Here is a 13,112-nt window from a genome sequence, read left to right on the forward strand (position 1 = left end):
ATAGGCATTTGATGAATCACATTTATATAGGATTTATAGGCATGTTTATGCTAGTTTTATAGTTGCTTTTTGAGTCTTTTGTTGCTTTTTAGGTCGCAATTGCATAAGTTGTTCATTTTGTGCTCTATTACGCTTCGTTTGTGTTTTTTTAATGTTTCAGGAAGTTTCTATAACTATTTGGGCGCTTTCAGAGTGGTTTTGGAAGAATCGGACTATGAAAGGATAAAAAGTCGATGAATCGAGGTCGCTCAATGAAGGATATGTGTTTGTGGAAGCTTAAGTTGAGATTTATATGAATGATTAATGAATATAGCATCCACAAGGGTCATTATACACTTTTCAAAATTGCATTTGAGTTAGAAACGAAGAAAAACGATGTTTTACAAAGTGGTAAAACTGACCTTTGTCCACTCTTTTGATCATAACTTGAGTTCTACAAATTGGATTGAAGCGATTCAAATTATGTTGGAAACTAGACTTGAAGAGATTTCCAACTATAGGTTAAATGTCTATATAAGACTATCGAATCTGAAGTTACAAGCCTGTGAAGTCGACATAATGCCCAGCAGAGAGTGAACGAGAGCTCGTGAGCTAGCTCACATATGCCGAGAGTAACAACAGCAATGAGCGATAGCTCACTCAACCAGGGAGCTATAGCTCTAACTTACCCATGAAAGAAGCAAGCAATGGGCATCGTAGCATGTCTTTCGCCTGGCCTTCGATCCATCGAGCATTTTCATGCCATGTCATCTTCTATCATCCAATCATTTGACAACTTGTGTAATTTATATTTCTTATTTCTTTTCTTTATTTATTTTGAGATTAGAATTTGAGGGAATTATAAATACTCAAGGAGACTTATTTTCTCCTTATGCTTTTTATATTGTTTTACGTTTGTTTCTTTTCTCCATAGCCATAGTTTCTCTAGGGCAATTCCATTGATTCCTCCATGGATTGCCCTTGAGTTTGTTACATTAGCCCATTAAGGTATTTTATTTCTCTCTTTTAATTATGCTTTCTTTATTAGATTTAGTTTTAATTATTTATTTCATGCTAGAGTAGTTTATTTCTACAGTTTGGGAATCCATGTTCATACAATGAATTTTAATTTGATTGATGTTATTGATATTTTGATTATTCATATCTCTAATTGATAGTGTTATAATGTTAATCTTGCAACCTAATCAATTGTTTGATTAATTATTGTTAATAAGAGTTTGAATCGAAAGATCTTACTTTTAGAGGCTTACCTTCAATTAGCAATTCTGATTATGTTAGCGACCGAACTACATATGTTGAATTGAGAGCGTTCAGACCCGATCGTAGGCTTAACAATTGCTCTAGATAATTGATTGATTGATTTTTTTATGATATTTGATAGATTTAGATCTATAATCACAGTGAACCATAACCCTAGGTCTTTTTATTGATCCTTATTCGTATTTTAATTTAGACTATATTCTTATCCCAATTTCGTGGCTTGTTTAGTTTCACCAAATTCTTAGAGGTTAGATTAAATAGTCATCTCTCTGTGGATTCGACCCTACTTACCCTACTACATTGTTAGTTGGTTTTGTTAGGAATTTATTTTTGACAGGTGTACGACAACCTATAAGCATTTCAAATAAAGATAACAGCGCTAAGACAAGATGTGATGTATCCAGTACCCCAAGTTTTCCATAATCACCAGACAGAGAGATCCTATCAAGCCTTGCAGCAACAGTTATTTCTCTTATCGTCCGAACATTTAGCCTGGGAGAAGCCCCCCAACCTAGGGGATCCCTATTGATGAGCCTGTCTGTAACACCCCCGATTTACTAACTGATAATAAACAAGAATTAAAGTAAGAGTAACTACTTTTAAATAAAATAGCGGAAGCATACACCTAAATCGGAGGTATCACCCCCACACTCAACAACCTATCAAGTGTTAAGGCTTACAAAATCCCAATAATTACAACTCAATAAACTAGGTGAGCTATTAGTACAATTTTACGAACTCGTACAACATACTAATCGAAACACTTGAGCTCCTTTAGCTACTATCACTTGTTAAACCTGCTTAGAAAATCTTAACTGCTTACTATTAAGGAAAAATTCCAAAATAGATCGTCGCAGGGCCACCATAAGAAAAAGACATGGCCACAAACACAAGTAGCACAACAAAACAACACACACGTCAGCAAAAAGCTGAGTAATCACCACATATCAGAATACAGAGAAAAATAATAAAATAATTAACTTTACTAGCTCACTTAAACAATGTAGTTTAGAACTACATTACACATTGTACTCTGGAAATGACCTTTGTCAGAGTCAACCTCGAATAATAATACGAACCTTTACTCTCATCTGTCCCATAAAGTGTGTCACGCTCTTTGTTTTATACCTAGCCTTGGACATGGGTAATTTGAATAACAAATCAACAAGTATAAAAACTTGAATACTCTCAATAACCAGAAAAAAAAAAAACACCTTGAACCAGACCACATAAGGGTCAAATCCCAATTTAGGGGACCATAGAAAAATAAATAATATAAAGATTGTATCTCATACTTAACCCATGATTATCATCCTTTTACCAACATGACAAGGACTAAATTATATAACGCTGAGCCTCAAACCAAGAACAAAATAATCATTCTCAACCTTTTGATCTCATACATTGATCAAATAATCATTCACAAACTAATAGATAATATCTCAATAATGGCACAGGTTCCCAAATTAAATAACATAACAATTTGATTCATAAATATCTTAACTCTTAGGGAAATAATACTAATAACCCAAATATAATAAAATCTTAACCCAAAAATAAGAATCTGCATTAATAACCCTAATACCTCAATAATAATACTCACTAGAGCGACAACATTAAAAACCCTAGCATTAATAATAAAATCAATCATATACAACAATAGTAACAAGACAATAAATTTGATCAAATCATATAATTATATACATGAATCATACATATGAATAGCAAATCACACAATAATTATATAAAATAAAACAAGTATACAAACAACTCCAAGGATCGTGTGATTACCTCGCCAAAACATATCAAAAAATAATTATAGAAGACAATGCATGACGGCATCATTGCTATATCTTCCATTAGACTGATTGTTAGTGCTCTTTGATATAAAAGGTTTTAATAAAGATTAATCAAAGGCACTTAATATGATAATGCCAATGACTGATAATGGTGAAGCGCAAAACCAATTCTATTAGAGTTGAATTGTAGAGATCAAAATAATAATAATATAGGGTGAAGCCGTGAAAGGTATTTATAGTTTCTTATAGATGAAAATTATTATTATAATAGGGTTTTAAAACTTTCCGAATTCTAAAATAAAAATATGAGATTAGGAAAGTTCATAAAAATATATTATATAAAATTATAAAATATTCGGGTATTACACTGTCCAAATAAAACACCTACCCAAGAATTATCAGATAACACAATGGCTCAATGTACTATGAAACCATTACACTACTACCATTAGCATGCATAAACAGTCAAAAATACATTTACATATGACAGAGTAACATATCAACTACTACTAAAAACAACAAACAACCACCACATCCTCTTGCTGACCCATTCGCATAAAACCTCTTAGCAAAGGATGACACACTATCAACTAGCTTCAATAATACCAGGCTGCACTAGTCGTATTCCTTACAACTCAGGGCACAAGTCAGCGCGCGAATGAAATCAAATGATAGCTGTGGTGATTGGGTTGGACAAGGACCATGTGAAGAGACAATATGAGGAATCACGTTTTGAATTCAGCTTCCTCACTCTCGTCTCAATCACCCTCAACTTTTTCCATTTGTAAACACAAATTTTAAATATGCAAAATATAGATTCAAAACAAATGTAACAAAATGTTAATTTTATTTTATTAATTTGATAATTTTGGGTACAATCTCTAATCTTCTCCTCTGATTTGATCTCCACTTTGACTTTGACGTAATTCACAGATTGACTTGATTCTCGAACGAGGGTCGTCGAAGCTTGATCTCGATCGAAGATTTGATGCGGAACTGTACTTATGTTAACGTAGACCTTTGACTTGAATTCTTGATTGAGGGCCGACGAGGCTTGATCTCGATCAATGACTATTTGATGTAGAGGTTGAACTGATGTTCTTGATGATTTGAAGTCCATCTTTCCTTTGTGTTAAGGGTCGTCGAGGCTTGATCTCTTCCACGGATGATCTTCTAGAGTAGAACAATATGTCGAATGCTTGTTGTTCTTCTAGGTTTTGAGAGGTTTTCTTTGGAGAGGTTTAGAGTATTTGATGAGAGATTTTCTTCGGATAGGTTTAGATTATTTTAGAGGCTTTCTCTGTACTTTTTATTCAACTTGTTTTTCTCTAGGATTTCCTCTCCCACCCCCCAAATGATGTGAAGAGTGCTCTATTTATAGAGTGAAGAATCCCCTAAGGTCAGGGTTTGATGTGTATTGGATGTTGGGCTTGACATTTATATAAACCAAATTAAAATGGGCTAATTATTTAGTTGTTCACCCGAATTAATTCACCTTAATTAAATGTCAATAATTAATGAGTCAATAATTTGACCTTTGACTCACATAACATCCAACATGGCTAAAATTTTCATCCCTACACCATCATTAGTGAATTCACATGTATACCTGTAATACCCCGTATTTTTATACGTATTTTATTTTAAATAAGTATTTTGTGAAGTATTTAAATAATTCGAAATGAATTATTTATGGTATTTTAATTATTTATTTTAAATAAGTTTGAAAATATTTTATAAAAGGAAAGTTTTATTTAATTAATTATTTTATTAAGTTGGGATTTATTTTAGGAAACTAGGAAAGGGATTAGTAAAGATAGAAAGGGAAATTAAGGTAAGAAGGGTTTCTAGAGAAAAGGGTATAAATATTTAACACATGGGCAAATTAAACTTTGCTCAGAGTAGAGAATACCCAAGGTAAACATTCTCTCCCTTCTCCTTTATTTCTTTTTCTTTTTCTTTCTTTTCCCCTTCCCCTTTTTGCACGCACCACCGTCGGCCACCACCACACCACCGGCGCACCACCAGTAGCAGCAACGCCACCAGCAGCACGGCAGCAGACGGTTGTGGTGCCGTGGCTGCTGTCCGGCCACCATTCAAAAAAAAACATTATTCTTTTTTTATTTCTTTTGTTTAATCCTAAATCTAATTATTAATTATGGGTTTTTTGATGATTTTATTATGTTTGATTTTAAGCATGATGCAAATTAATTTTCAGATTTTAATTTTTAAAAAGCCCTAAATTTGAAACCCTAGATTTGTATAATTTAGGGTGGTTTAAACCTTTAATTTGAGGGTTTTAAAATATAATTACAGCAAGTTTTCATGAATTAATATTGCTGGAAATTTTGTTAGTAAGCTAAAAATTAAGTTTCTTGAAGGAATTTTGACTACCCATTAATTGGGATTCAAGTAAGAGGTTTAAAATTAATTTTCAGCTTGTTTTAATTAAATTATTAGTGATTTGATAAGAGTATATATTGCTGGAAATTTGTGTGGAGTAGATTTTAATGCCCTATTATGATTTTGGATTGTAGGAGACTTCCAAGTGAGTGATTTCTGTTAGTCTTGGCGATTTTAAGATCCTATTTAAGGTACGTTCGCGTACTTGGTATTTATTTGGTGATATAGGAACATGCTAGGCTTTGAATAATTGATTCCAAATAGTATCATGATAGATTTTGATTGGAATTTATTATTTGGTTGATGTTGGTGATTGAAATATGAAGCATGAATTATTTGTGATGGATTATTGAATGGAAATAATTATTTTGGCATGTTGTATATGAACCACACTTTTATTATTGGCATGATAGAGAGCATGTTTAATTAAACTAAATGTTTAATTTGGTTTGGAATATTAAAAAGGAATTTTATTATGGTTCATATAATTTTTATTGATGCTATAAGCATGAGAAAATAGCTATGTAAGTGTCTATGTACACGAGGAATAAATTATATATTGGTGCCTTAGTGCATTAAGGTGTTTCTAACACCGAAGGATAGGAATTGTGGCGCATTACGCATTTAAGGTGTCTTTGACACCGAGGTAGATTTAAAAAGGGTTCAACATTAAATATTATGCGGTCACTAATTATTCAAGAATTAAATTGGAATGTGACAGGCTAAAGTCGTATCACCTAATCAAAAACAATTACCTAAATCCACTAACTTATGCAGACAGGGAAGTAGGGTCGAATCCACAGGGAAACTAGTCTTTCTATTCCTAATTAATTAATAGCAATCTAAATTATTAGTAACAATTTGTTGTGATTTAAAGATTATACTACGAAGAATATAAGTAGGGAGAATAAAATAAGAGGAATCAATGAATTAAAGACCTAGGGCATAGGTTCACCAATAAATAATATTCCAGGGTAAAACATAATAACCAATCATTAATACATCAATTAACCAGATAATAAAGGGCTTTCGCTACGTATTACAATCACAGAATTAATCTACCGGTATTAAATCTCATCTCTCGAATCTCGACTTAACCATTTATAGATTAACCTGCCTATTGAAACTAGACCTAAACATCAATTCTCATCTCTCGAATCTCGAATCAATATTGTCAAACTCATGCATAAAAGATCAGGCCTAATCTAGTCACAGAGCATTAAATCAATCAATAGGAAATTAATATAGCATTGATAATTAACAACAATAAATTACCCCTTCATATTATTTATGGATCCCCATAAACCCTAGAAAAAGAACTACTCACACATAATTAAATCTAAACTAATCAAAGCAATAAAATAAAACATGATAGAAGGAATAAAATAAATAACTGAGATTAAGAGAAAAGAAATCGTTACCAAAGTAATCAGAATAAAGAGTTGAGTAAAGAACAAAGTATATAGTGTAGAGAGAGAAAATAAGCTTAAGTAGAGAGAGAAAGTCTAAGAGAAAGAATTACAAAAGTAAAGAGAGAATAAGGAAGTGTAAAAGAAAAGAAGGAATCCCAAACTTGCTTAACGAAAACATATTTATAATCAGCAAGAATCCTAAACTAAAACAAACTAAACGATGCTTAAAAGATCTATCAGAGACACGCGCCCGACCGGGCGCCACACCGCCCGACCGGGCGCGCCTTTTTGATCGGGCGAAGGGCTGTTACGATATAAGTCTTCTTTGCCCGATCGGGCGCGCCATCGGGCGGACCATCGGGCGGACCACCGGGCGGACCATCGGGCGGACCATCGGGCGGACCACCGGGCGGACCATCGGGCGGACACCCTTGGGCCGCTTGGACTCCTCGTTTAGGCTCGTAACTTGGCCCAAACCAAATATCCTCTTTGGGGCTTTAATCATTCGGTCCAAATGCCTCGTCTTCACACAAGTCGATCCCTTATTCACCGGTTTGATTACTCTAACCGATCTTGGGCTAGGAAAGATGGTCGTGCTCCTCCAATGCTCGTAGTTGCTCCATAAAATCCCGGGAAAGTACTCCAAAGGTGCAATTCCTTACAAAACTCAACCAAAACTACGAAAACACTAGAAAACACATATTAGTAATAAAAGTGGCTCTAAAGAGCCAAAAACACTACTAATAATGACCAAGGGACGGGGGTAAAATACTACATAAACTAGACATATCAAACTCCCCCAAGCCAAACCTTTGCTTGTCCCTAAGCAAAGAGCTCATCAATGAACATATAAAACATTCCTCACCCCAATAATCAAATCAAGCACAGACGATTCAAGGAAAATCTAATGAGCATGCTTCAATATCAATCAATCTCATTCATCCAATCACTCTTCCTCCCCAACAATTGTCAAATAGAGCAAACCACACGAGCATATAGAATTCAAGACTAGTGCTCACACACTCAACTCTCATTTATGTGGCGAGTAAAAGATGTACTCGATCGCTCTCCAACCACCCTTTTATGTGAACAATGCCCTCCCAAACTCACACTCGTGTGTTTAAAAAGATAAGCACTCAACCTAATAGTCGACTCGGAATATGTCAATTCATAATTTGCATTGATAAACAACACTTTCACATCTACACAACTCTATGCACAAGGTCGGAAGGTCTTTAAAGCTTGTAATGTAAGGCTAGGGTAAAGGGTAAGATAAATTTGGGAATATGTGAGAGAAAAGCCTTGCTAAAAGGGAGCCATATCCTAATAAACCCATGATCAAATATAATGATCATAAACATCTCCAACAAAACTAACTCCAACACAAATCCACCAAATATACTCCAATCAATATAAACAATCCCAACACTTACAATTTCACTCATAAAAATATGACAATGTAGAACTTGAGTGAATAAACAAACTTTGAACTCATTCCTTTTTCAAACTTGATACTTTTTTTTCTTTGAATTTTTCTTGGGCAACTTTCATATAGATAATTTGAACATATAACAATTTTTTCCTTTTGCTTTTTTTTTTTCCTTTTATTCCACATTGGAAATTTCAACTTTGAAACACAAATTCTTATTTTTTTCAATCACAAAAATCAAAGAACAAATTACTCTTCTTATACCTCCACATTGTGCAAATAATGTGCACACTACAAATCCCTCACCTCACTAACTATAGCTCCCCAAGCCAAGCTTGGGACTAGTAACCAATGGGGCTAAAAAGGCTTGTAATGTGGCTAAATAAACAATAAAAGGGCACAAGCAACAACATGGGTAGCAAGAAGGGAACAAATGTATCTAATATCGTTTGAAGGCTACCTAAAAGAATGAACGCCTTCGTCCTCCTCATGTGCATAATAGGTGAGTCATGAAATACTACTCATAGTTGCAAACCAATACTCAAATTCATTGACATACCAGGAACTAAACACACATTCCTAACCAAATCAACTAGTCAAGCACTATATTCACAAGTAGTTGGACAAAATTGACGCATGTTTAGGCATCCAAGCAATTAAACTTCAAATCATGACCAACAAGTCCACAATGCTTATCATCAATAACCAAGAATCAAAACAAATTTTCTCAAGTATGGGGCATAGAGAAGCATGATTTACAATTCATTGGAACGTATTTTTGGATTTTTTTATTTTTTCAATTTTTTTGTATTTTTCTTATAAGAAAGCAATAAAACTACACTAGGAAAGCAGTAAAACTACACTAAGCATACCAAGAGAGAGAGTGAAAGATATACCATATGAACACGAGAACCTCCCCCCAAGCTAAATCAGACAATGTCCTCATTGTCTTAAGGGGAAGCAAGTATTCAAGGTGACTACTCTTCATCATAACCACATCAATGTCACCAAAGCCTCAAGATTGTAATGCATCTCTTTGGAACAAAATTGGGCAAGAAAGAAACAAAGTGTTAGTGGAAAAAAGATAAAAATTGAGTCAGGTGCACTATTCTGATCATAACTTTTTATGTATAATTGATAATTCAATGATTCCAATTGCATTGGAAAGTAGACTTGAAGAGATTTCCAACGATAGGTCACACGCCAAAAACGGATAAGAAACGCAAAAGTTATGGCCTGTCAAAGTGGAGCAGTTTTGCTGATCCGCTCTCGCGCCCGGTCGGGCGCCACACCGCCCGGTAGGGCGGTATAAACCCTCTAAATTCTCTTTGTTCTCGCGCCCGGTCGGGCGGTCGAAATGTCCGTACTCGTCAACTCTCGCGCCCGGTCGGGCGGTCCTTCGCCCGGTCGGGCAAAAATTGTCAAATTTTCACCCTTGCTCTCGCGCCCGGTCGGGCGGTCTTTCGCCCGGTCGGGCCCGAGGCAATGTTTGGTACGAGAGACTCCTTATCTTTTTTCCAAATTTGACTAACTCTTTTCCTTCTAACCTGTACAACTCAATAAACTCATTAAACTCTCTCCTCTCTCCTCTCACAAGAAATAGAAAGAAGACTAAAAAAACAAGAAAAATACGGGTTGCCTCCCGCAAAGCGCTGGTTTATTTAGGTCCCGCACGACCCTCTTACTACATGTCGGGAAGTTAAGCCCCTTGGCCTATCGCCTGGTCAAGTGGTTCTTCACCCGGTTGAGCGATTTTTAAACCACGACTCGGCTTCCTAACACGCCCTGTAAGGCGCCAATTCACCCTATTGGGTGGATCCTCATTGGCTTGAACTGGTGGGTCTTTACTTTTGTTCGATTGAGAACCCTTTTTGACCGTTGGTTGCCTCGATTTATCACTTTGTTGAGCTATTACAACACGATCTGGTGGAACTCTCACTATAGGCTCAGTTTCCGCAACTTGTGTACTCATTTCCACCTTCTCATCTTCAAAACCAAGACCTTCACAGTATAAGGCTTTCTCTATTGCGTCCACTTCCTCTTTCCATCGGTTAGTTGTACCTGTAGAAGATGCAACACACGATACCGCCTCCAAGGGATCTTTAACAAAAGCTTGGGGCTTATTGGAACAATTACTAACCACATCAATTTTATAACACTTCTCCTCTAGCATGGGGCTGTTAGGGGTATTATTCAAATTAAAAACAATTTTATCATCCCCTACTGATAGTGTCAATTTACCACATTTTACATCTATAATTGCTCCAGCAGTATTAAGGAAGGGTCTACCCAAGATAATTGGGGTATGCAAATCCTCAGCCATATCAAGAACAACAAAATCCACAGGTATATAAAATTTACCTACTCTAACAGGGACGTCTTCTAGAATGCCTATGGGGTATTTAGAAGAACGATCAGCCATTTGCAGAGTAATATTAGTAGACTTTAATTTACCCATTTTTAGCTTTAAACACATAGATAATGGCATGACACTAACACTAGCGCCCAAATCACACAATGCATTATCAATCATTAAATTTCCAATATGACAAGGGATAGAAAAACTACCAGGATCTTTTAGTTTGGGTGGAGATTTATTTTGTAGTACGGCACTGCATTCAGCAGTAAAAGCGACAGTCTCTACCTCACTAATAGACCTTTTCCTAGTCAATATTTCTTTCATGAATTTTGCATATGAAGGTATTTGCGTGATTAATTCTGTAAAGGGAACTGTTACCTGCAAATCCTTCACTATGTCAAGGAACTTACCAAACTGCTTATCCACCTTGGTTTTCAAATTTCGATTTGGGAATGGTAGTTTGATAATTGGTTGTTGCACATCATTACTCCTGTCTTGAGTTACAACCTTCCCTGGAGTTTTACCCTGCAATATAACATCAGAAATATTAGTACTACCCTTTAGCCCTGCAGGGCTAGGATTAATATCCCTTGGTATAAAGGAATCAGGATTAGCAATTTCTGTTGAAACAGGTTCATCTTCTTTGGGCATAGGAGGCCCATCATAGTGTGAACCACTCCTAAGGGTAATTGCAAACGCCTGATCTGTGGGTTGTACTGGTTGCGATGGTAGGGCTCCTTGTGGACGAACCTGAAGAGCAGCGGCTAACTGTGCAATTTGAGTATCTATGACTTTATTGTGGGCTACAATCGAGTCAATTTGTGAGTCTCTACTCTCCATATGCTTTTGCATACTAGTTAACATCGCTCTAATTTCTGATAAAGCTGGGTCAGAAGGTGGTGGAGGAGTTTGCGGTTGGTTTTTCTGGCCAGCATTGGGATGGTAATATTTCTGCTGAGGTGGTGGTGCTGGTTGTTGTGGAGGTGGAGGTGTGGGATTTTGCACATTACTGCTCCTATAGGAAAGGTAAGGATGGTTCCGATACCCGGGATTATAGGTGTTGGAGTATGGGTTATTTTGCTTGATGGACTGAAAAGCGTTAACCTGCTCCATAGAACTCCTACACTCATGTTCCCAATGACCTACAATTCCACAATTTTCACAGAAAGCATCATTAGCATTATTATCAATTGCAGAAACATTAGTTATTTTAGAATTAGCAGTAGTAAGGTTATCCAATTTCTGACAAATAGAGGTTAATTGAGATTGCAAAAAGGATACAGAATCGACGTGGTGTTTTCCCTTGTTTGCAAAACCTCTAGGATTCCCATATTGGGAATTATGGATCGCCATATCTTCAATAACCTGACCTGCATCATCAACATTGAGGTTCATAAACCTCCCATTAGCTGCAGAATCCAAAATTGCTGTAGAAGAATTTCCGATCCCATTGTAGAAAGCTTGTATCAACTGCCACTGTGCTAAGTTATGATGAGGGCACTCTCTCTGCAGGTCTTTGAATCTCTCCCAAGCTTCATATAGTGACTCATCTGGCTCTTGGGCGAAATTTTGAATTGCGCTTCTCAATAGAGCTGTTTTCTCTGCAGGATAATACTTGTTATAAAAATTCAAAACAAGAGTCTCCCAATTAGTAATGCCAAGTGCAGTTCTATTTAAACCATTAAACCACAGTTTAGCTTTTCCACATAAAGAGAAAGGGAAGAGAATCTCCCTTATTTGGTCTTGCGTGACCCCATCTTGCCTTATAGTGTTACAATATTGACAGTAGTCAGCAATGTGTAGATTTGGGTCTTCACCCTTAGCTCCACTAAATTGCTTCCTTTCTATCATCGTGATGAACTGGGGCTTGATCTCGAATTGAACTCCCTCGAGATCTGGCGTAGGAGAAAGGTGGGGAAAATGCGCCAAAGATGGCTGGGAATAGTCGCTGAGCTTTTTAGATGGATTTTCTCCCATCTCTAATTCTGATTCTGAAGAAGTGTCTGGATCACTAGAATCAGATGAAGGGTCTCTAGGAATTTCACCACCAGAACTCGCCGGTATTTGCTTGTATAAATTCTTTTGCCTATGGAAAGAGCGCTCGATCTCAGGATCGAATGGAATGTAGCCTGATCTGGAACACCTGGGCATAAACAAAGAACTAAACAACAAATATGAGAACTGTCCCAAAGAACTTATGTTCTCCGGGACGAAGGAAAATAATCTAGACTACAAAAACAATTAGAAATAAAAAATATAACCGTTTCCCCGGCAACGGCGCCAAATTTTGACAGGCTAAAGTCGTATCACCTAATCAAAAACAATTACCTAAATCCACTAACTTATGCAGACAGGGAAGTAGGGTCGAATCCACAGGGAAACTAGTCTTTCTATTCCTAATTAATTAATAGCAATCTAAATTATTAGTAACAATTTGTTGTGATTTAAAG

At 36.2% G+C, this 13,112-nt stretch overlaps 1 non-coding gene across 1 annotated transcript; it reads left to right on the forward strand.

Moving 5' to 3' along the window:
* Positions 1 to 12,145: 12,145 nt before the first annotated feature.
* LOC145573459 (small nucleolar RNA R71) lies at positions 12,146 to 12,252 on the forward strand. Its single transcript, XR_014097480.1, has one exon. It is a non-coding gene; the product is annotated as a small nucleolar RNA R71 (small nucleolar RNA).
* Positions 12,253 to 13,112: the final 860 nt, after the last annotated feature.

Source organism: Chenopodium album, chromosome 12 (assembly GCF_948465745.1).
Source record: "Chenopodium album chromosome 12, dcCheAlbu1.1, whole genome shotgun sequence".
In the NCBI taxonomy this organism is placed as follows: Eukaryota; Viridiplantae; Streptophyta; class Magnoliopsida; order Caryophyllales; family Amaranthaceae; genus Chenopodium; species Chenopodium album.